We start from the raw sequence: 23,449 nt of genomic DNA, 5'->3' as shown, positions 1-23,449 counted from the left end.
ACAAGATACACTAACGTACTTCTCTTCCTCCGTAAATCCGCGTGCACGTTCTTTTAACGCTTCATAAGTTCCATTTAAATTACCTGGAGATTTTGGCCAGTCCTTTACAAACCGTTGTAAAGTTTCTAACTTGAGGCCAATCCAGCAAAATAATTAAGTAACGGTATACTAAAGGAGAAAGGAAATACACAGCTAGAGCTATTAATTTTAAGCCAATACCATACCGTCGATTTTTGGGCTCTCTATTATGATTAATTAAACTATTTTCTAAACAAACCGACATAGAATTTGATACTTTCGACGACATATCATTCTTCTTCTTCAACTCAAATTCCAATTTCTCAACTTTTTCTTGTATTTATCTACCTGTGTCGATAACCTAGCATTTTCTGTCTGTAATCTGGATTTAATCCGTTTCTCTGTCAAATATCGTCCTCGGAAATTGTCGAGTGCCGTTTGTAGTGTCCTTAATTTGTAGGAATAGGTTTTCTCTGTGGCTCCCACTGTAATATCTATGTCACCTATGTCTTCTTCTAGAACCTCAATATTAGAATTGTCTTCTGTCGTCTGAATATCTATTGGAGCATCTACGCTATTTTGCGTCACAATGTCTGTCATAGGAATGTCCTTGTCTGTTAAATTATCTGAGCTATCTAAACCTGTTGTATTTTCTTCGTTGAGAATTGAAACTGGAGTTGAATTTAATAAATTAGATTCTAAAGGCAAAGTGTTCTTTAGTTCAGAAGTTTCACTTTTTGGAACAGCAAATTTAGATATTTTATTCCCAAAAATGAATTCTTCCGAAAAATGCCGACTACATGCATATAAGCGTTTCACCGATGACTTCACACATAATATGCGAAGCCATTCGGCACGTCTAGAAAAAACAATAACGTTAAGGTATTAAAATTAATGTGTCCAATATTTTTATATTGTAAAAAAAGTATATTCGCATTAGCCCAATTCACAATCTAGTGTATATTTTTAGAATTCACTAACAAAATATACTGAAATACTCATGCTACGGTTTATAAAATATACTACACTTAAATACGTAGTTATTATTTACTCAAAATTTTGCAATACAAACAGACAGCTTGAAAAATAAATAATTTATATAAAAACAATTAAAAAAAACATAAAATTACAAAAGTAATAAAAAGAAGAAATTAAACAAAAAATGTTGCTTCTAGAAGCACCGGAGATAGAGGAATGAACGAATTTAAAGCGAAAAGCCCCCAAAAAGCAGAAAAAATCGTTCAGAATTAATAGCATATACATATGTACATATTTAAAATTGAAAAAAAAATACACCAAATCGTGAATTGGGCTATTAAATATATATGTAAAAGTACTCAAATAATGGACTCTCATGCTTAATTTCATGCTTTTAGCTTCAATATAATAGAAAACAAGTGCGAGTTGTATATTTGGTTTTGCCGAATCATATATACCCTTCACCATGATGTGTTACAAAAACATTCATTATGAGTTTTATTACAAAAAATCAAAAACTACCAGTTGTAAAACAAAAAAGTACCAGAAAGTCTCATTTTAGAGATTTAAAATCAATCAGGGTGTTACCTGTGCGTATAAAAGCCAAATCATAGAACGATATAGTACCAAAAGTACTTTCCTGCTGATTTTCACTAACTTAGGACTCTTAATGTTCATGTTTCTAGGTTCAATATTATAAAAAATATCAATAGAATAGTCAATTGACTAATCAATAGACTAGTCAATTGACTAATCAATAGACTAATCAATTGACTAATCAATTGACTAATCAACAGACTAGTCAACTGACTAATCAATAGACTAGTCAATAGACTAATCAATTGACTAATCAATTGACTAATCAACAGACTAATCAATTGACTAATCAATTGACTAGTCAATAGACTAATCAACAGACTATTCAATAGACTAGTCAATTGGCTAATCAATAGACTAGTCAATAGACTAATCAATAGACTAGTCAATTGACTAATCAATAGACTAATCAATTGACTAATCAATTGACTAATCAACAGACTAATCAATTGACTAATCAATTGACTAGTCAGTCTATCAACAGACTAATCAACAGACTAGTCAACTGACTAATCAATAGACTAATCAATAGACTTATCAATTGGCTAATCAATAGACTAGTCAATTGTCTAATCAAAAGACTAGTCAATAAACTAATCAATAGACTAATCAACAGAGAACTAATCAATAAATTAATTAATGACTGGTAAATAGTGTAATTCTTACACCAGTCTATATAATAATTCATATGCCAGTATAAATGTTTGTGTAATCATTTGTAAAAGTTTTTGTGTAATCATTCTTTATTGCCACCGTCTACAACCAAAGACTTCATATACTGCCGGTAATAAAAGAAGAATACACAAAACACTCTTGCAAACTTACACAATAATCCAATTGGTAAAGATGATATTATCAAATTGGAATTAAAGACGGAAAGGCAAATTTTCAATTTTCACTTTCCGGCTTTACTGGACACTTAAAAATTCAAACTCCTACCTTGTCGGATCCTTCGGAAAGCGGTGAAGATTCTCCCCTCCTGGACAATCCTTAACACATTTCCTGAAAAATAAAAAGAATATTAGAAAAAAATAAATTTAAAAATTTCCAAATGAAACTTACATGTTGCTGTTTTATTTGTTTTGTTTTTTTCTGCGGCCAATAAAAAATTACGAAACTCCAACTACTACTCTTAAATGACACAACAGAAATGAGGAATTTGCGCCGAAATCGCAATTTTGAAGCCAAAATTGACACCAATTTTGGCGCAAAAAGAAAGTTTTCCTCATTTTTTTCACAAATTGTTTAAAAAAATTTACATTTCAATGTAAATAAACAATTTTTTATTTAACCCTCACAAAAAAAGAGATAGCTATACATATTATATTAATATTTGCTGTCTTTTTTTTATTTAAGGGTTAAATGAGTGATGCCACTTTGACAAGTTTTAGTGCATCTTTCCGCCGCTTGGTGGCCGTGTCGCCTCTGCTTACTTTGTGATATAAAGTGTTCCGGAACAGATTGTTTTAGTTAATCAATTTATGTGCACAGTGCAAATATAAAATATGAAACAATATTGTTTTATTTGTTAACATTTAAATGAAAAAAATATTTTTCTTGAATAATATTTGTATATACATAGCAATTATGCCATTATTTAAATAAAATAATACTTGTTTACAAAATGCTTGGTATTTTCAGATTTTTACATAAATAATTCAAAAAATAACGAAATTTTTCTCTGAGTAGTATATTTATAGCGGTTCCAGGCCACTTTTTAATGACAGACATTTGGGATGATTTTTTTTGGGAAGAAAATTTTTCTTCCCAAAACAGAAAGAAAATATTTATATGAAATTTGAGGATGTTAATATTTTTTTTTTATAAAATTGTGAACTTGCAGAAGGGAAGAAATTATTTTTTGTAAATATTTTTTTATAAAATTGTGAACATGCAGAAGGGAAGAAATTATTATTTTTTACTGAATGTAATTATGTTAAAAGTACCTACATACAAACAATTTTTTAGGAGGGAGACAAATTTTTCCTTTTTTATGATTTTTACATTTGTGTTAGGCACTCACACTCAAAAGTCAAAGTGTGTGAACCAATTCTTAAAAAAAATTACATTACCACATCCAACTATTAAAAACCACAAAAATTTTACTGCATGCATTAATAAAATCGCAAACAATTTTATTGCACTTTAACAAATCACATGGATGGAAAACGCACTACACTCACAAATTTAATAACACCTTCAGCGATGCAGAGATGGACGTCCAACATCACACACACACACTCTACACCCAGCATACACTTCATCTTACAACACACAAACACCTAGACCTTCATTTTCACATTTGAAACGCACACATACTCCCACCTATGCATAACACAAAATTTACTTAACAAAACCACAACACCCCTCAAACCCCTACACCTTTCACAGCCTTTATTGTAATTTTTTGTTCTTTTTCTTTTTTTAATTTTCTCGTTTAACTTTTTTTCTTCTTCTCTTTTTATTTTTTGTTAAGCTTTTCTTTTATTTTTTTGTATTTTTTTTATATTTTTTATTTTTTTTATTATTTATTTTTTTCCTTTCTTTTTATTTTCTTTTTTCTCCTTATCTCTTTTTGTTAATCTTTAATTTTAATAATTTTTTTTCTTCCTTTTCTCTTTTTTTGTTAATCTTTAATTTTTATAAATCTTTTTTCCTTCCCACCTTTTCTTTTCCACATTTTTTTCTCACCTTTTCTTTTCCTTTTCCCCATGTTTTCTTCCTGTTCTTTCGTATTTCGTTTCGATTTTTTCCTTTCTGTTTTATTTATTTTTTGTTCACCCTTTATTGTTTCTATTTTCAATTTTGTTGTCTTCCCTTTTCTCTTTTTTAATATTTGTTAAACAAATTCTCATCTTTTATTTATCATCGTTTTGCATAATTTTTTTTTTTTTTTTTATTTTTATTAAATGTTTTATTTTTTTCCTTTCTTTTTTATTTTCTTGTTCAGCCTTTATTGTAATTTTTTGTTAAATCTTTTTGTTATTCTTTAATTTTTATAATTTTTTCCTTCGCGCCTTTTCTTTTCCTCATTTTTTCGTTCTTCTTTTTCTTTCCCGCCATTTCTTTTCATATAAAAAGTACTCCTTTTTCATGTTTTATATTTCTGAAAATGATATAAAAGAAACGAAAATTTATTTTTATTACATCGAAGTTTTTAAGCAGAAAACCTATACCCTTTTATTTTAAAAACTTTATCACAATTTTTCAATGGACATATAACTTGAAAATTTTCCTCTAGATGATTTACCATGTATGTTATTATATTGTTTCTTATATCAGATTTGAATAGAATACATTTTAAAACAGTTCAGTTGAAGCCATTGGAATTTGGCATACCGTTGCAATTTGTGAGTCGTTAAATGATTTTGATAAACTTTAATTGCGTTTTTTAAATATTTTAGATAATAGTATATATTATCAAGGTTTTTATTATTTGAAAAACTAATTTTTTGACAAATTATACATCGCACAATATAAATAACAAAAACTACACATTTTGTGCTTAAAAACTAAATTTAAAAATTGTAAATGTAATTTTAAATTTAAAATGTTTATTTTGTTATAAACATGTTTACAAAAAAATCAAAATACAACAATTTATTAGTATTTTTACAGATAAAAATATGTAATTTATTTGGTAAACATTTTGTGTTTAAATACAAGCATTTTTTGTAATTTTCCTTAAAAACTTACATATTTTGTAGTAGTAACTTTACAAGCATTTTTAGGGTGTATAAAATAAAGCATTTTTGGGTTAAACGTTTTCTCTTTGGCGCTGTTGGGATTTTTTGGGACAGATATAGTATTTTATTATTTTCTGTGTCCTAGGCTTTAAATATCTGGAATTGTTAGCTACTTAATTCTATGTTTAGAATTGGCTTTGAGACTATTTTCCGCCTTCGTTGGTAGAACTTCAGTAAGAGATAATACCAATATTTCATTATGGGTCATTTATTTTATATATATTTTCAAGGCTGTACCCAAGATAACTCATTTCACTCTTTTTCGTAAAGTTTTCTAAAGTCGATGATTTATTTTAAAATTTTGATGGTGTTTAATTTTAAGTTGCAATATTTTCCAAAAAAATATGATATTGATTGTCTAGCAAAATTTTATTTACCGCAAACATTTCTCAAATAAAATATTTTTTTGGAAAATATTTTACTTACACATTTTTTCCATATTTAAAGATTTTTTTATTATGAAAATTATAAATTACAACCATAGAATATTATAGATCTTGATGTTATAAACGGTTTGTAGAATTAGAACGTTTAAAACTGGGCACATGTATAGAAATGGTCATATCGTAAAGACTGGTCATACAATTTCTCAATTTTTTTAAATTAAATTTAAATCAATGAAGATCAAAATGTTGTAAATTTTGTATGGAAGTTAGCACTTATTTTCTTCAAAATTTTCTTCAAAAATTCTACTTTTAGATAGCAATATAACAAAAGTGATGTAAAAACGATATGTATTTACATTGTTCAAAAATGTTTGAAATTGTCTTAAGAAACTTTTTATTTCATTATGATTTTAAGATTGAGATTTTTTGTTTTCTACATATTTTAATTATTATATTTTCATTTTTCTTTAATTGTTTATATTGCAGAAAACTGGAAATATGTCTCATTAGGTATGTTAGAAGTCACAAATATATTTTAATTAAAGATTAGAATAAATTATACTGTACACAAATTAACTGCTCAAGGTTTGCAAAGGAACTACAAATAGATTATGAATATTTGCAGTTGAAAAATTAAACTTTTTTTTATCAAATCTAGACTGTTTTTTAGAAAATATCAGATATACATTGATTTATTTATTTAATAATTTTTTATTTATTTATTTAGAAAAAGCATGCTTATTTAAGATACATAGTAATTTTTGGTCTACCATATTTTGTTCATATAATATGATTGTTTTTTTTTAAATCTAAAGTAAATATTTAAAATATTTTTGAATATAAAAAGTATCAGTATTAAAAAAAACTATTTTTGTTTTCAATATATTTCAATTATTTTTCTTTTAGTTTTAGTTTTCTTTTTTATTGTTTATATTTTAGAAGACTTTTTTCTTGTATTGTTAATATTGCTTTCTTGTTAATATTATTAAAATTTGTTAGTTTGTCATATTGAAAAAAAGATTTACTGTTGTAATAGTTAGTTTGTAAATATAAAATATTGTCGGAAAACTAAAACGAAAGTTAGGTAGGTAACATAAACATATTAATTTAATAAAATTTTTAGTTTGTTTGCTTTTGAAAAATGGAAATGGTAAAAATTTAACATAGTCAAACAGAAAAAATACTTTATACATATTTTAAAACTCCGCTTTTTATATCAATTTGAATAATAAAGAAAACAAATCATTTTAAAAACATATTTAATTTCCCATTAATTAAATTGTTATTAAGGTAAATACATAATAATACAACAAGTTCAATTCGACATAAAAACCGAACCATATTTTAATCGTTGTTATCTTCAAAAAATAAATTGAACAATTTAAATAAAATGTTGGACTTGAATAGGGTATTATCTGTATTCCAAGGCAGGAAAATTTATGTAGAATATTGAATAATATTGTCCATATTATTGTAAACTGAAAATTAAGCTCAAATTTCCAAAATGTAGCTAGTTATGCCAGCAATTTTTTCTTGTGTGAGAAATTCAAAACCTGTTTTACTAGTGGTACAATTAATGGTGAAATTTATGGAGAAGAATGCTTTGAAAATCAATGGTTACCATTTGTATGATTTCACACTACAAACTCAATATTTTGACCAAACCTAGTAGTTCTCAGTATATAAGAAACATAATTATATGATCAATGAAATTGAATGAAATTTAATTTAATTAAATTTAAATTTACAAAAAATCAACTTTGACCAAAACAAAACAATCCAAAATTGAACAGAATAAAGTCCAATAAAGAAAATACTGGGCAATTAAAGAAAAGTAAAAAAAAAAAAAAACGAAATAAGTAAATGCATACTTTAACAAAATTCTCATAGTGCTGAAACTATGCATGTAAAAATAAATGTTTGCAATAAGCGAAACATAGAAATATTAATAAATTGACTTCTTTAAGACTTAAATTTTCGTTAGATTTTTAATAAAGTTATAACAATATTTGTCGTAGAGGGCAAAAATTTGTTGCTCTATCCGTCCGTAGCAAAAAATGTTTATTTTTTATATAATATTTGATATCAACTTTTTTGTTTAATAACTTTTTCCTTTATATACGTGAAATTATTCGAAATATTTTGATAAACATACTAAAGTTTTGTTAGATTAATGAAACAAATCCATCCGTAATATAAAATCTTAAATGTTAACAAGAAATAATATTGATAACAAGTTAGCTTATTTAAAAAATCGTAAAAAGGACAGATAAACTTTATTTACTTTTTAATACTTTTTATTGTTTGAAAGTAATTTTTCAATTTTCTCAGTAATAATATTTATTATCATGGATTAAAATGCTAAAATTGACTTACACATTAGCATTTTAAGTCATTATTTTTACACGGCAATTACTTACCACAATCGCTTACAACTAATAAGAAAAATTAGTCATTGTAAATCGTATCATTTTCTCTGTCAAGTACATATTTAACATTTTCGGTTAATGTTTATGTTGTTAATATTGTATAAAAATAATTATTGTGGAAATTTTTATTATTTTTTTTAATAAATACTGGAAATATATTTATTCAGGAATTTATGAGGGTCACAAATATTGTCTTAAATAATGATACGGAATAGAGAAATTTAAATAATGAGAAATAAATCTGTAATTTCTAAATATTAACAAAACTATGCATCATAGAGTATAACAAAAATATGTACATATGTATATAGAGTATTGATTGCAAAGTAAAGTAGAAATATCAGTGATTCAGTAGCAATAGAATAATTAATAAAAAGAGTATTTTTTCTTTAATATTTCAAATTGATTTAGGTTTCATATGTAAATATTGAGCCATATACTAATTTTAAAAGTATTCTAGAGAAGAAAATGTTTAATGTAAAAAGATAAGAATACTCCCATTACTTTGTTTTTAGAGTGTTCAAAATAAATCATGACCATACTCAACAAAAGTAAATAAAGAATTTTGTTACACATTAAAGTTAATAAACTTTGAACAAAAAAAAAAAAAAAATAAAATACTAAAACGCTATTTATGCAAGTCATCAGGTTCTAATTTCAACATAATTAAAAGTAAAAAAGTTGTTTGTATGTACTTTTAACATTATTACATACATACATATGTATTATACAGAAAAATTCATTTCAATATAGGTTAGGTTGATAGGAGGATGTATACTACATCAAATCCGAAGAAATACACCTAGGCCACTATCGGGCCTGTTGTGCGCTCCAATTCAAAAAAAAAAAAAAATTGTTCACTGAATGTATTATTTTTCCATGTTCAGAAACTATGTTTCCTGGACGTAATTCCTTAGAATCTTCCAATCGGTGTTGGTTAAGAATGTTATTTCCGGAATAACATCACTTCCAAGATACTTGGATCTAACTTCGACGAATGCCTGACAATGGCAAAGAAAGTGCTCCAGAGTTTCACTGTCCTCTCCACATGCTCTACATTCGTCTGAATTCGCACGTCCAATTTTTGTGGTTCTACCCACCGTTTCATTATTCCAAGAGGCCTTATAGGATTCTCTCATTCATATTTTTAATTCAGCTTTTGTTGCGTCGAATGGTTTTGCGTTTGTCAGGTTAACTACATCGAGCTCCCTTCCCTTTAAAGCTATTACATTCGCCCTTTCGTTGCCGATTACTCCCGAGTGGCCTGGTACCCATATGATGTGAACCTTACCTCTGGGAGAGTATTCAGTTAAAGCTTTCTTACAATCCAATACGGTCTTAGATTTAATTCTATCACCTGATATCGCACAAATTGCCTTCTGGCTGTCGGTAAATATATTAAGCCCTGTGGGCGCCATATTTATTCTAATCCAATTTACACATTCCGTTATTGCTCGTACTTCTGCCTGGAAGCTTGTGTTATGATTAGGTAAACGGTGGTATATTTCTGTTTCTGGGTCTTCAATATAGAACCCCAGACCCACTTTGTCCCCTAATTTAGAGCCATCCGTGTAGCAACGGATTCCTACTGGTATTTGCTCTAATGTTCCGCTTGACCAAGACATTCTATCTGGGATTAGCGTTTCAAAGTTTCCGACATATTCAGTGTCTGGTATGCGATCAGGCACGTCCGATGAATGTGTATAACCTTCCAATGTGTCCAGTATACATTGACGACGTGTCCTATAACCGTTTTTGGCCAGTTCGCCTAAAGTAAAGAGCCGTTCGGCTGTAAGCGCCGCCTCATATCTTATATATGTTTCAATGGGTGGAATATCTAGCAACGTTTCCAGAGCCTTGGTTGAAGTAGTACACATGGCACCACTTATACCCAAGCAGTATGTACGCTGAACTCCCTGTAGTAGTTTGATATTACACTTTTTGTCCAAAGCAGTCCACCAGATTATTGAAGCATAAGCTAGAATTGGTTTAATTACACTTTTATAAAGCCAATTTGTCATAGTAGGACTAAGACCCCATTTCATGCCTATGGTTCTCCTACATATCGCCCAGCACCGATGTGCCTTGTTGATCCTTCCTCTATGTGGTGTCTCCATTTTAATTTCCGGTCAAGTATTACACCTAAGTACTTAACTTTGTCTGTCACCGGTATCTACTTGCCCAAGAAGCAAGGTTCAGTATATGTAGAAATTTTTGTCTTTCTTGTGAAAGATAGATTTCCGTCTTCGCCGGGTTAACATTGAGGCCTCTCGGTTGAGCCCAGCTCAAGGCCGTATTCAGAGCCTCCTCAGCTCTTCTACACAAGTAATTTGGATCCTTTCCCTTTAAAAGTATTACGACATCGTCTGCATAGCAGACAGGTCTAAGTCCTTTCTCGGTTAGGGTCCTTAGGAGGCTATTAATCGTGGTGACCCAGAGTAAAGGTGACAAAATGCCACCCTGTGGTATACCGCGAAATACCTTTTTCCTGATAGTTATATCGTACATCTCGCAGCTTATCCATCTGTTCCTTAGCATGTAGTTGATCCAGTTACGGAGCACCCGGTCAACATAAAACTGGTCTAGGGATTGGATAAGGGTATCAGTGTGCACGTTATTGAAAGCGCCTTCGATGTCAATGCATACTGCCAGTGTATACAGTTTGCTATCGAAAGATTCACCTATGTAGTGGACAACTTCATTTAAAGCGGTTTCCACCGATCGTTCCTTTACATAAGCTGCTTATGCTGCTTATATTTAAGGTCATTGTATGGTATGCTGCTTTTAACCATGCTATCGACTATCCGTTCCAAGGTTTTAAGTAGGAAGGACGTAAGACTTATCGATCGATAGGACTTAGGTGTCGCATAGCTAGGTTTCCCTGGTTTGGGTATAAATATTACCCTTGCATCCTGCCATTTAACTGGGGTATATGCCAATTTTAAGCATGCAGTGAATATCTGTGACAGATGTACGGAAATCAGTCCCGCCTCCATCTGCAAAAGTGCCGGGAAAATTCCATCCGGCCCTGCAGCTTTATAGGGAGCAAAGCTCTTGATTGCCCCTTTAACCATGTCAGTTGTAATAACTATTTCCGTGTTACCCTCCCCTTCCTCCAATATCGGTTCATCTATGTTATTCTATATACCGGGTGGGAAATGAGAATCCATTAGGAGTTTCATTGTCTCCTCCATATCCTCAAGCCTCCTGCCCGTGTCATCGATCATAGATTCCGGTTGGACATGAGTTTTGGATAGGAATTTTTTTTATCTTCGATACGTCATTTACGCTATCTACCTGTTCACAGAAAAGTTTCCAGGAGTCTCGTTTGGCTTTTCGAACGATTTTCTTATATTCACCAAGTTTATTACGATATTCATCCCAGTATACTGCGGTCTTTTTACGCCGTGCCCGGTTAAATAGTTTGCGAAGAGTCTTCCCAAGGTTCCGGATCTCCCCAGTTACCCAGGGTTTTTCCTGGGCAGATCTCCGCTCTCGCAGAGAGCTGCCCTGTCCTCGAACGATTCAACCAGGGCACTTGTGAACGTTTCCACTTTGGCATCTATATCCTCTTTATTTCGATATTGAAAAGTGTCCTGACCTAAACGGTTCTTTAGTAAGGTCCCGAACATTGTCCAATTAGTTTTAGACTTATTCCGAAACTTTATCGGCTTTGGTGGTGGCCTTAGTATTTGAATCTTATGTACCGATGATCAGAAAAGGAGTGCTCGTCCGAAACTCTCCAATCCTGAATTTCGTTTATAAGCTCTTCTGAACATATAGTTATATCTAATACTTCTTCTCTGATTCTATTGACGAAGGTAGCTTTATTACCTAAGTTCAATGTTATCAAGTCTTTAGTATTAAAGAAATCCATGAGGGCTTGTCCCCTGCGATTGGTGTTTGTACTACCCCAAGCTACATGATGCGAGTTGGCATCACAACCTATTACAATTTTCTTATTTTTCCTTTGTGCCTCTTCAACCAGTTTCATCAGATCCGACGTTGGTGGTAGTGTCGGAGAATCGAAAGGCAGGTAAATAGATGCAAGGAATATGTTGCCACGACCTTGCTTCAGCACCGTTGAATCCGATGTTGATAATCCTGTTGAGAGGAGAAAACATAAGTTCTTGTGACATAAGATACATGTTCTCGGGCGAGATCCTGTATCAGCGTAGAAAAGTTGGAAATTTACGTGATTTAATCCAGAAACCTTGTTGCGAATCGTCCAAGGTTCCTGGATTAAAGCTATATGTATTTTACCTGCGTTGATTTTAGCCATCAGAGCGTTGGTAGCTGTCTCGCTCCGATGGAGGTTTATTTGGATAACCTCAATCATGGTCATCCATTAAACTGTCTTCCAGCGAGTTGGTGGTCACCTCCTCGCTCTTTGGATTTGACTCCTCCGGATAGCCTGAAGTTTCTATTAATGCAGTGAGTACTGTTGATGGCACTGCGGTGTCCTTATCAGGCATAGGAATAGCAGTATTCTTAATAGACACATTGCCAATTCTGGAGAGCATTGCTGTTCTGTCTTCTGGCGGGTGAGTGATTTCCTCCTCGCTTTTAGGATTTGACTCCTCAACATTGCTAGTACTTGCTAATGATGCTTTGGGTACTGTCTTAGGTGTTTTAGTGTCCTTGTAGGGGCCGGTTTTTGACAGCCCTTTCAATCGGCGCCTTCCCAATTTTGGAAAGAGCAACTACACTTTCTTCTGGCGAGTTAATGGTAAATTCCTCGATTTTAGGATTTGACTCCTTAACGTTATCAGTAGTGGATACTGATGCTGTGGTCTTAGGTTTTTTAGTGTCCTTTTCGAGGCTTGTTGTAACAGCCCTTCCAATCGGCACCTTCCCAATTTTGAATATGACAGGTTTAGAGGGGAATGAAGCCCTACCTTTATTCTTGGCAAGACTAGCCATGGATTTCTGGTCGATACCTATTACAAATAAAGTTCCCTCAGGTTCTTCTTTCCTGTAAAAGACATCCCATTTTTCCACCGCCAGCTCAGCATTTTGACCTCCAAGAATTTCCAGTATACGTTCATTAGCCAGTTTACTGCCCCATCCTTTTATGTAGACAGTGGACTTTAGGAGCACCGGAAGCTCGCTCTTCTTTGCCAGTCCCAGCCTAGCGCCGTCCCAGGGAGGAGGGATACTTTCCACCAAGTTCTTTAGGGTGCTAACACATTGGTGAGATGCCAACCTCATCAACATCACGCCCATGCTGAACTCGCAGCTCTCGCTCTCTATTGGTTGTTTGCCCTTTGAAGCGATTGCATGGTCCACTATCTTATTGTTGACCATGTCTTCTATTTTACTCTGTTGGTCTATTGGAATTTTGCCTGTCGGATTACCGGCATCGTAAACTGCATAGCAGAGATCGTCCCGGTGCCTACTTCTGGCAACTTTGGCGTAAGATGGCGGCTCTTTTCCTTTTCCTCCGTCTAGCTTCTCCTTCCTCGTTTTTCGGGGCTTCTTTTGAGATTCCCTTACCTTCGAGGTTGATTTCGCCGACGTGTTCGTCTTCGGAATATCTGGCTTGGCGTTGTCACCCTTACTCGCAGGATTCTCACTTGAGATTCCTTTGAGTGAAGTATGGCTTGGCTTCGACTGTGTATTAGAAGACGGGGGGCTCTTTTTCTTCTTAGGTTTATTCTCAGTTGTCAACTCCTCGGGAGACCTGATCCTTTTTGCCTCAGATCTTGTGAGAGAGTCCGATTTTTCCTTTGGAGTGTCGTGGGATTGACTAACTATGATTTCCTGAAGCATCTTTTTCAACTTCCTCCTCTGTGCTCCAGAAAGTCTTTTCTTAGTAATAGGTAGTTTAGCTATGCTATCACTCACCTCTTTCACCATTTGCTCTACTTCATCCTTTTTGGGATTTGCTATAATGGTATTATTATTATTATCATCTGAGGATTCAGAGTCTGAACCCTCACCTATATTTAAAGGCTGAGGTAGCTTAGAGCTCTTTCCGAGTACATCCTTCTCTTTCACCCCTATATTTTTGCCAGCGGCATGCTGTACACTTGACGCATTGTCCGCCACGGAGGCCAAGGTACCCACCTCCGTAGTAGTATTCTGCTCACGATTGCAGGATGACGACGACACGTGACTCGCGAGTAGATCAACACTTGCCGCCGGTACTGGGTTATTTAGGCCCTGCACCGTAACTTTTATCTTTTTATTTTTATTTTCCATATTTGTTTTTTTTTTTCCAGTTTTTTGGTCCGCGGGGAATATAATATTCCCAGGTGGTGGACAATCTGCCCTCCCTCAGCTTAAGTAAAATAAAAGCTGGGAGAGGACAGATGGTCCATCACCACCCCCTATCCGCCACCCGGGGACGCGCTCGGTAGGAAAAATCTGGAAAACTCCCCCGAGCATTTCAAAATAAATATCTTGCACGAACATGATTTAAATTGTCAAATTGTCATACTTATATGTATGTCTGTAAAAGTTAATAAATTTAGCTTACTCCACATTTTTTAGTTTTTGTATAAATCAATTTTTTTCTTGATTAATTTTGTTTAAAGAGTTTTCAGGGGTTCAAAAACCCAGCTCCATGGAACTGTATACGTATTCAAATTCAACGGAAAATTAATGTTCCGTTTTTATACCCTTCACTTTCGTGAGAAGGGTATATATAAGTTTGTCATTCCGTTTGTAATTTCTATAATATAATTTTCCGACCCTATAAAGTATATATATTCTGGATCCTTATAGATAGCGGAGTCGATTAAGCCATGTCCGTCTGTCCGTCTGTCTGTCTGTTGAAATCAGTTTTTAGAGGACCCCAGATATCGGCGAGATCCGAATCTTCAATAATTCTGTTAGACATGCTTTCGAGAAGATCGCTATTTAAAATCAGCAAAATCGGTCCATAAATGACGGAGATATAAGCAAAAATCCGAGACAACCTCTGAAAATTTCATAAAAAAAGACAATTTTTTTCATGCTTTGATTAATAAGCAACAACAACAACACTGCTTATTCATTGAGTATTTCGTTTCACATGTTTGGATCAGAGATACAAGCCGGGACGGCTCAAATCGGCGGCGGCTGGCCGCCGGTAATATTTTGCAAGCCGCGTCGCCGCCGATTTCTTTCGGCTCAAAAGCTAAGCCGGCTTAAACGTAGCCGCTGATAAATATTGGAATCGCACATGTATTTCAGAAAATAATTTCACCAATTTGAATAGAGTTGCCACTATTTTAAATTCTTATGGCAAATTGAAAAAAGTTGTCACACAATATTGTGCTAATATTAAAAGAGTGAAAACTACTATAAATGTCCATTTTCTTCAGAAAAAACCTTATATAGAGATAGGTTTCTATATAACGGACTATTATACAGAGATTTTTCAATATAATAAACGCTTATAAGCTCAATTTCTGAAGAAAAACTTAAATTGAGCCGACAATTTAGCCGCCGCCGATATTTTCTATAATAAGCCGCCGCCGCCGACCTAATATGGTTGCGCCACCGCCGCCGATCATTTTGCATCGGCTTGTATCTCTGGTTTGGATGGCTGTGTGTTTCATTGGCATGTGTATATTGTTTTTGTTTCTTGGTGTATTCAGTTTCGTATGTTTGGATCAGAGATACAAGCCGATGGGAAATGATCGGCGGCGGCGGCTCAACCATTTTGGGTCGGCGGCGGCGGCTTATTACAGAAAATATCGGCGGCGGCTAAATTGTCGGCTCAATTTAACTTTTTCTTTAGAAATTGACCTTATAAGGTTTATTATATTGAAAAATCTTTGTATAATAGTCTGCTACATAGAAACCTGTCTCTATATAAGTTTTTTTCTGCAGAAAATGGACATTTATAGTAGTTTTCACTATTTTAATATTAGCACAATATTGTGTGGCAACTCTTTTCAATTTGCCATAAGAATTTAAAATAGTGGCAACTCCGTTCAATTTGGTGAAATTATGTTCTGAAATACATGTGTGATTCTAATCTTTATCAGCGGCTACGTTTAAGCCGGCTTAGCTTTTGAGCCGAAAGAAGTCGGCGACGTCGCGGCTTGCAAAATATTACCGGCGGCCAGCCGCCGCCGATTTGAGCCGTCTCGGCTTGTATCTCTGGTTTGGATGTCTGTTGGTTTGATTGCGTTGTGTATTTTGTTTTTGTTTTTTTTTTCGAGTATTTCGTATGTTTGGATGGCAGTGTGTTTCATTGCCTTGTGTATATTGTTTTTGTTTCTTGTTGTATTCAGTTTTGTATGTTTGTATGGCTGTGTGTTTCATTGCCTTGTGTATGTATATTGTTTTTGTTTCTTGGTGTAATCAGTTTTGTATGTTTGGATGGCTGTGTGTTTCATTGCCTTGTGTATATTGTTTTTGTTTGTTGGTGTACAGTTTCGTATGTTTGATGTCTGTTGGTTTCATTGCGTTGTGTATTTGTTTTTGTTTTTTTGTGTATTTCGTTTCGTATGTTTGGATGTCTGTTGGTTTTACTGCCTTGTGTATTTTGTTTTTTGAGTGTTTATTTCGTTTAGCGTTGTTGTTGTTCATTTTGTTTTGCTATTGCTATAATAATGATATAATCGGGAAAATTAAATAGGTACATAAATTTAAATTTTATAAAATATATATTTTTTAAATACACTATGGTGAAGGGTATATAAGATTCGGCACAGCCGAATATAGCACTCTTACTTGTTTATTAACACACCAATAATTATTCTACATTACTCATATAAACAAAAACTACCAAAACGCTATTTATGCAAGTCATCAGGCTCTAATTTCGTCACAATTAAAAGTGTTAAGTAAATTTTGTGTTATGCATAGGTGGGAGTATGTGTACGTTTGAAATGTGAAAATTAAGGTCTAGGTGTTTGTGTGTTGTGAGATGAAGTTTATGCTGGGTGTAGAGTGTGTGTGTGATGTTAGACGTCCATCTCTGCATCGCTGAAGGTGTTATTAAATTTGTGAGTGTAGTGCGTTTTCCATCCATGTGATTTGTTAAAGTGCAATAAAATTGTTTGCGATTTTATTAAGGCATGCAGTAAAATTTTTTAATAGTTGGATGTGGTAATGTATTTTTTTTTTTTAGTTTTTAAGAATTGGTTCACACACTTTGACTTTTGAGTATGAGTGCCTAACACAAATGTAAAAATCATAAAAAAGGAAAAATTTGTCACCCTGCTAAAAAATTGTTTGTATGTAGGTACTTTTAACATAATTACATACATATGTATGTATTATAAATTCTCAATTTTCAGTAAAAAAAAATAATTTCTTCCCTTCTGCAAGTTCACAATTTTATAAAAAAATATTTACAAAAAATAATTTCTTCCCAAGTTCACAATTTTATAAAAAAATATTTACATCCTCAAATTTCATAAAAATATTTTCTTTCTTTTTTTGGGAAGAAAATTTTCTTCCAAAAAAAATCATCCCAAATGTCTGTCATTAAAAAGTAGCCTGGAACCGCTATAAATATACTACTTCTCTGATTTAACGGAAATTTTTAAATTTAAAAATGTAAACAATAACAAACTCTGACATCAGTGCGTACCAGTCAAGTGAGGGACAAAAATAATCAGCTGATTGATTAACACCACTTTATGTGAATTCTGCTTGGTGGGCACGCAAGCGTGTCGAGTTTGTTGGGAAAAAAGAAGAAAGGGAAGTAGCAAAACACGCACGAATCCAAGGCGAATTCACATAAGGTGGTGGCAGTTCGGCAACAACAAAATTTTCAATGTATTTTGTTTTTGCATTTGGTACGCACTGATGTCAAAAACTGTAAGTACGCGAATTCATTTAATGAAAAGTTTTTGTGAAATTTTTATATTTTTTTAAAAAATAAGCATAAAAACATTAAAATTTGTGAAGAAAATATATCCTAATTAGAATAATGTTTATTTCAAATGAAAAATTCTATTCCGGCAGATTAATTTGTAAAACTGAAGTTTGTGCTGAAATTATTTTTTGCGAAAAATAAACATGAAAATGTAAAAATTAATGAAAAAATTATATTCCGAATGAAAGAATCAATTTATATGCACAGTGAAAATATAAAATATGAAACAATATTGTTTAATTTGTTAACATTTAAAAAAATATATATATATTTTTCTTGAATAATATTTGTATATACATACATACCAATTATGCCATAATTTAAATAAAATAATAGTTGTTTACAAAATGCTTGGTATATTCAGATTTTTTACATAAATAATTCAAAAAATAACGAAGTTTTTCTCTGTTTTAACGAAAATTTTTAAATATAAAAATGTAAACAATAACAAACTCTGACATCAGTGCGTACCAGTCAAGTGAAGAAAAAAAAATAATCAGCTGATTGAATAACACCACCTTATGTGAATTCGCCTTGGAATCGCAATTTGAGCGATTTTTTCAACATTGCTTTTGCTTCACGTTCGTAATCAAGGCGAATTCAGATAAGGTGGTGTTATTCAATCAACTGATAATTTTTTTCTTAATTCGCCTGGTTTACGTAGCTGTCAAAGTTTGTTATTGTTTACATTTTTATATTTAAAAATTTCCGTTAAACGGAGAAAAACTTCGTTAATATTTTGAATTATTTATGTAAAAAATCTAAAAAGCATCTACCAAGCATCACGTAAACAAATATCATTTGTTTACATTGGTATGTATACAAATATGTTATTTAGGAAAAATATTTTTTTCTATTAAATGTTAACATATTAATCAATATTGTTTTATATTTTATATTAACATTGTGTAGATAATGTGATTGTGTAGATAACGTGAATAAAGAAATATCTTCCGGAACACTTTATATAAAGAAACACATATGAAGTATTTAGCCGAACAGCAGCTTACTTTTACATATGGCTTAATTTTGAAATCTATTAAATGTTAACAAATTAAACAATATTGTTTTCTATATACGCTATGTAGATAAAGAGATTAACTAAAAAAGTCTGTTCCGGAACGCTTTATATAACAAAACCCATACATGCTACATTATGGCCAAATATTGAAAATTACTCCGCCGGAGTAGAATTATCCATTCGCAACAAATATTCATTCATTCGTAATATAATATTTTCATGAATATGTACTTTTTAATGTTTATTTTTCACAAAAAATTAAGTTTTATTTAACCTCAGGCACTCACTTAAATTTTGCAAATTAATCTGCCGGAATAGATTTTCTTGTTTGAAACAAACATTATTCAATTCAGAATATATTTTCTTCACAAATTTAAATATCTTTATCTTTATTTTTAATAAAATATAAACATTTTACAAAAAAATTTCATGAAATGAATTCGCCGTACTTATGGTTTTTGACATCTACGTAAACCAAATGCAAAAACAAAATACATGTAAAATGTTGTTGTTGCAGAACTGCCACCACCTTATCTGAATTCGCCTTAGTAAAGATCGTACTCTCACACATGAAAAAGTGTGTTTTTATATTTCAATTAATTCAAAAATAACTTTTTTTTTTGAAATATTAGAGTATTCAAATGTTATTATTTCTTTAATAAAAAATAAATAACTATAAAAAGAACTAAAATTTACAGCTAATGGTAGCAAAAATATGTATTTTAGTATATTTTTTATTAATTAACAAAATATCTAATTAAAAAATTAACACAACATTTAATTTAACAAATAACAAATAACAAAAAAAATAAAGATATTTATTCATTTATAAAATACTAGCTTGCTGCTTGCTGGGATATACAATTGTAAATAATTTTCACATATGTAGGTTTTTAGCAAATTGTTTATTCTCAAAATATCATACAATTGATTAAACTTATTTTTATCAATTCATATCACCTTTTTACTCTATTTTAAATAAATTCATTTTCATCAACATCCGAGATTTTGGATTAACAGGACAGAGCACGTGCAACTTTGTGGCTTTGCCTCCGTAAAAAATACATACCTAAAACTAAAACGGCCATAACTAAAAAAATTTTAAATCGACAGTTTTATTTTCTGATGTATTGCATCAAACCAAATGTTCAAAAAAAATTTAGACTCCGCTGGTCAAAATTAGCGATTTTATTGACGAAAAACAAAGGGCCCTATCTTCAAAAGCAGTTTTATATAAAGGCTAAAAGACGTAACTAATCATTTGTAAATACAAATTGTAAATTGTCAAAATAACTGAGAGATTTACCGTTAAAAAAATGTCTTTTGAAGGAAAACAAATCGCGCTGATTGAAACTAAACATTCCATTTTAAATAGTTTTTTGGTTCTTCTGTAGAATTTAAAAAATGTTAAATAGGGATTTTTGCGTTTAATGTGACGATATATGTATAAAAACAAATTATATTGTTTCTATCATACAACTAACTAAATTGTTATTTTTGTATAGTGAAAGATTTCTATATTTGACTGTATTATTGAACAAAATATGTATATTGAAATTTAAATTTTTTGTGTAAAAATATTTGCTAGTTTTTTATTACTGAGACCATAACAATAAATAATTATTTATATTAATATTTAAATTTAAGATCCAAAATGTTTTTAACAAAAAAATACTTTAATTACTGCATGTACATATAATTATTTTTATAGAAAATTCAAAATGTACCATTGAGTTCCTTATGGATTTTTACTTATAGATCTTTCGTTTTTTATACCCACCATCAAAAAAGATGGGGGGTATATTGATTTTGTCATTCCGTTTGTAACACATCGAAATATTGCTCATAGACCCATAAAAGTATATATATTCCGAGTCCTTATTAAATTCTAAGACGATCTAGCCATGTCCGTCCGTCTGTCCGTCCGTCCGTCTGTCCGTCTGTCTGTTGAAATCACGATAGGGACCACACGAGAGGAGCTAGGCAGTTGAAATTTTGCATAAATATTCTCTATTGTTAAGGTTTGTTTGGTATTGAAAATGGGCAATATCGGTCCACTTTTTCGGATAGCCCCCATACAAGTGGACCTCCAAAAAACACCTTCAACGGGCATAACTGCTTCAGAAGTACAAGTATAGCGATGAAATTCGACATAAATAAGTTCCATATGAGCCAAAATCTTTCTACCAAATTTTTTCAGGATCGGCCCATAAATGACCCTACCCCCCATATAAGGTCCCCTTCTGAAAATGACTTTAACACTCATTACTGGCCACAAAATGCAAGTATAGCGATGAAATTCGACATAAATAAGTTTCATGTGAGCCAAAATCTTTTTACCAAATTTTTTGAGGATCGGTCCATAATTGACCCTACCCCTCATATAAGGTCCCCTTTAGAAAATTACTTTAACACTCATTACTGGTCCAAAAATGCGAATATAGCGATGAAATTCGGTATAAATAAGTTTCTTACGAACCGAAATCGCTCTACGAATTTTTTTTTAAGATCGGCAAATAAATGACCCTACCCCCCATATAAGGTCCCCTTCTGAAAATGACTTTAACGCTCATTATTGGCTAAAAAATACGAATATAGCAATAAAATTTTACACAATTAAGTTCCTCGCGAGCCAAAATCTTTTTAATAACTTTAATATGGATAGGTCCATAATTGGCCCTTCTCCCCCTATTGGGTCCACTTCAGGAAATAGCTTTAACGCTCATTACTGTCTTAAAAATAAGAGTAAAGCGATGAAATGCTACACACGTAAGTTTCTTACGAGCCAAAATCTCGGTACCCCCTCTGCAAATAACTATACTGCTCATTACTGGCTTAAAAATATTAATGTAGTGACGAAAATTGACGCACATAAGTTTAATGCGTGCCAAAATCTCTCCACTAAATTTAGGGAGGATCGGTCCATAATTTACCCTACCGCCCATACAAGGTTCCCTTTAGAAAATTTCTTAAACGATCATTACTGGCTTAAAAATATGAGTTATAAATACGGTTATGAAATTCGCTCCGAATTTCATGCGGAATGTGTCGGTAATTCACCCTACCCCCCCATATAAGCCACTTTATAAAATTACATGAACGCTAATTGCCGGCATAAAAATGCGAGAACAGCGAATGTAAACAAGTTTTATATGAACCAAAATCAGTCTACAAAAAGTTATGAGGATAGGTCAACAATTGACCATACACCACATATGAGATCCTCTTTAGAAAATTTGATGAAGAAAACTCTGATAATTACAAGTACAGTACAAAATATTAAAAATTAATATTTTGTTAGTTCAAAAGAGCTCGGTCCATAATTGTCTTAAGCTATATTCCAAACAACACCCTGATGTTTATATGGGAGCATTCCTTTTACGGCATACGGTTTGATGGTGGGTATATGAGATTCGGCACAGCCGAATATAACACTCTTACTTGTTGTTTCTAGATTTAATGTAAAAGAAAATTTAAAGAGTACCATTGAGAAAAAAGTACTTTCATATAGGTTTTAATTCACGTAGGACCGTTTATTATATTGTAGAAATCTCAAATAGAGATATTATAGAAAATTCAGAAAGTACCAGTTAAAGGATAAAAAGTACCAAAGTACCTTCATACACATTCCTTTCATTCAGAACCCTGCATGCTAAATTTGATGTTTCTAAGACCAATATCATTGATAATCCAAAAAGGATCTTTAATGTTTATTTAATATTTTTGGGAATAATTACTTTAGAAATCTCCAAAATTACCGGCTGAGGAACGAAAAAGTAAAAAATATTCCCTTTGTGCAGATTTCCATTCAACTGGAACCCTGCGTGTTTAATTTTATGCCTCTAAGTCCAATTATAAAGAAAAATCAGAAAGTAGAGCGAAAAAGTACCAAAAGTCCCTTCCTATAGATTTCCATTCACTCCATATTTTATGTTTCTACGAAAACGAAACAAAAAGAACCAAAAAACACTTATTTTTTAATTTATATTTCAATATTATAGAAAACTCAAAAAGTACCAGCTGAAGAACATTCATACAGATTTCCATGCACAGTACCCAAACACTTTTTGAAAAACTACAAAGTACCCAAAAAGTACTCTTATATTATAGAAAACATAAAAGGTATTCGTTGAAGAACGAAAACTTACTAAAAGGTCGCATTTAGATACTCACACACTGTGGACCCTTCATGTTCAATTTCATGTTTCTAGGTTCAATATTATAGAAAATACAAAAAGTACCTTTTGAAGAACACTTTATCGTTCCATGTTGTATATTCTCATTAAACGTTTAATTAATACCAGTAAAAGATCGAAAAAGTAACCAAAAGTCTCATATTATAAATTCTCATTCACTCAGGACTGCATGTTTAATTTTATGTTTCTAGGTCTAATATTAAAACTTTTTAAATATACAGTGCTTAAATTTTTAGATCATAGATAGAAATGAAA

The sequence above is a fragment of the Lucilia sericata genome, unplaced genomic scaffold, assembly GCF_015586225.1.
Source record: "Lucilia sericata isolate MDLA Ls3-8-SP2 unplaced genomic scaffold, ASM1558622v1 Contig002243F_arrow, whole genome shotgun sequence".
Taxonomy (NCBI): Eukaryota; Metazoa; Arthropoda; class Insecta; order Diptera; family Calliphoridae; genus Lucilia; species Lucilia sericata.
The sequence above is the reverse complement of the archived record's forward strand: the minus strand, read 5'-3'. Positions refer to the sequence as shown.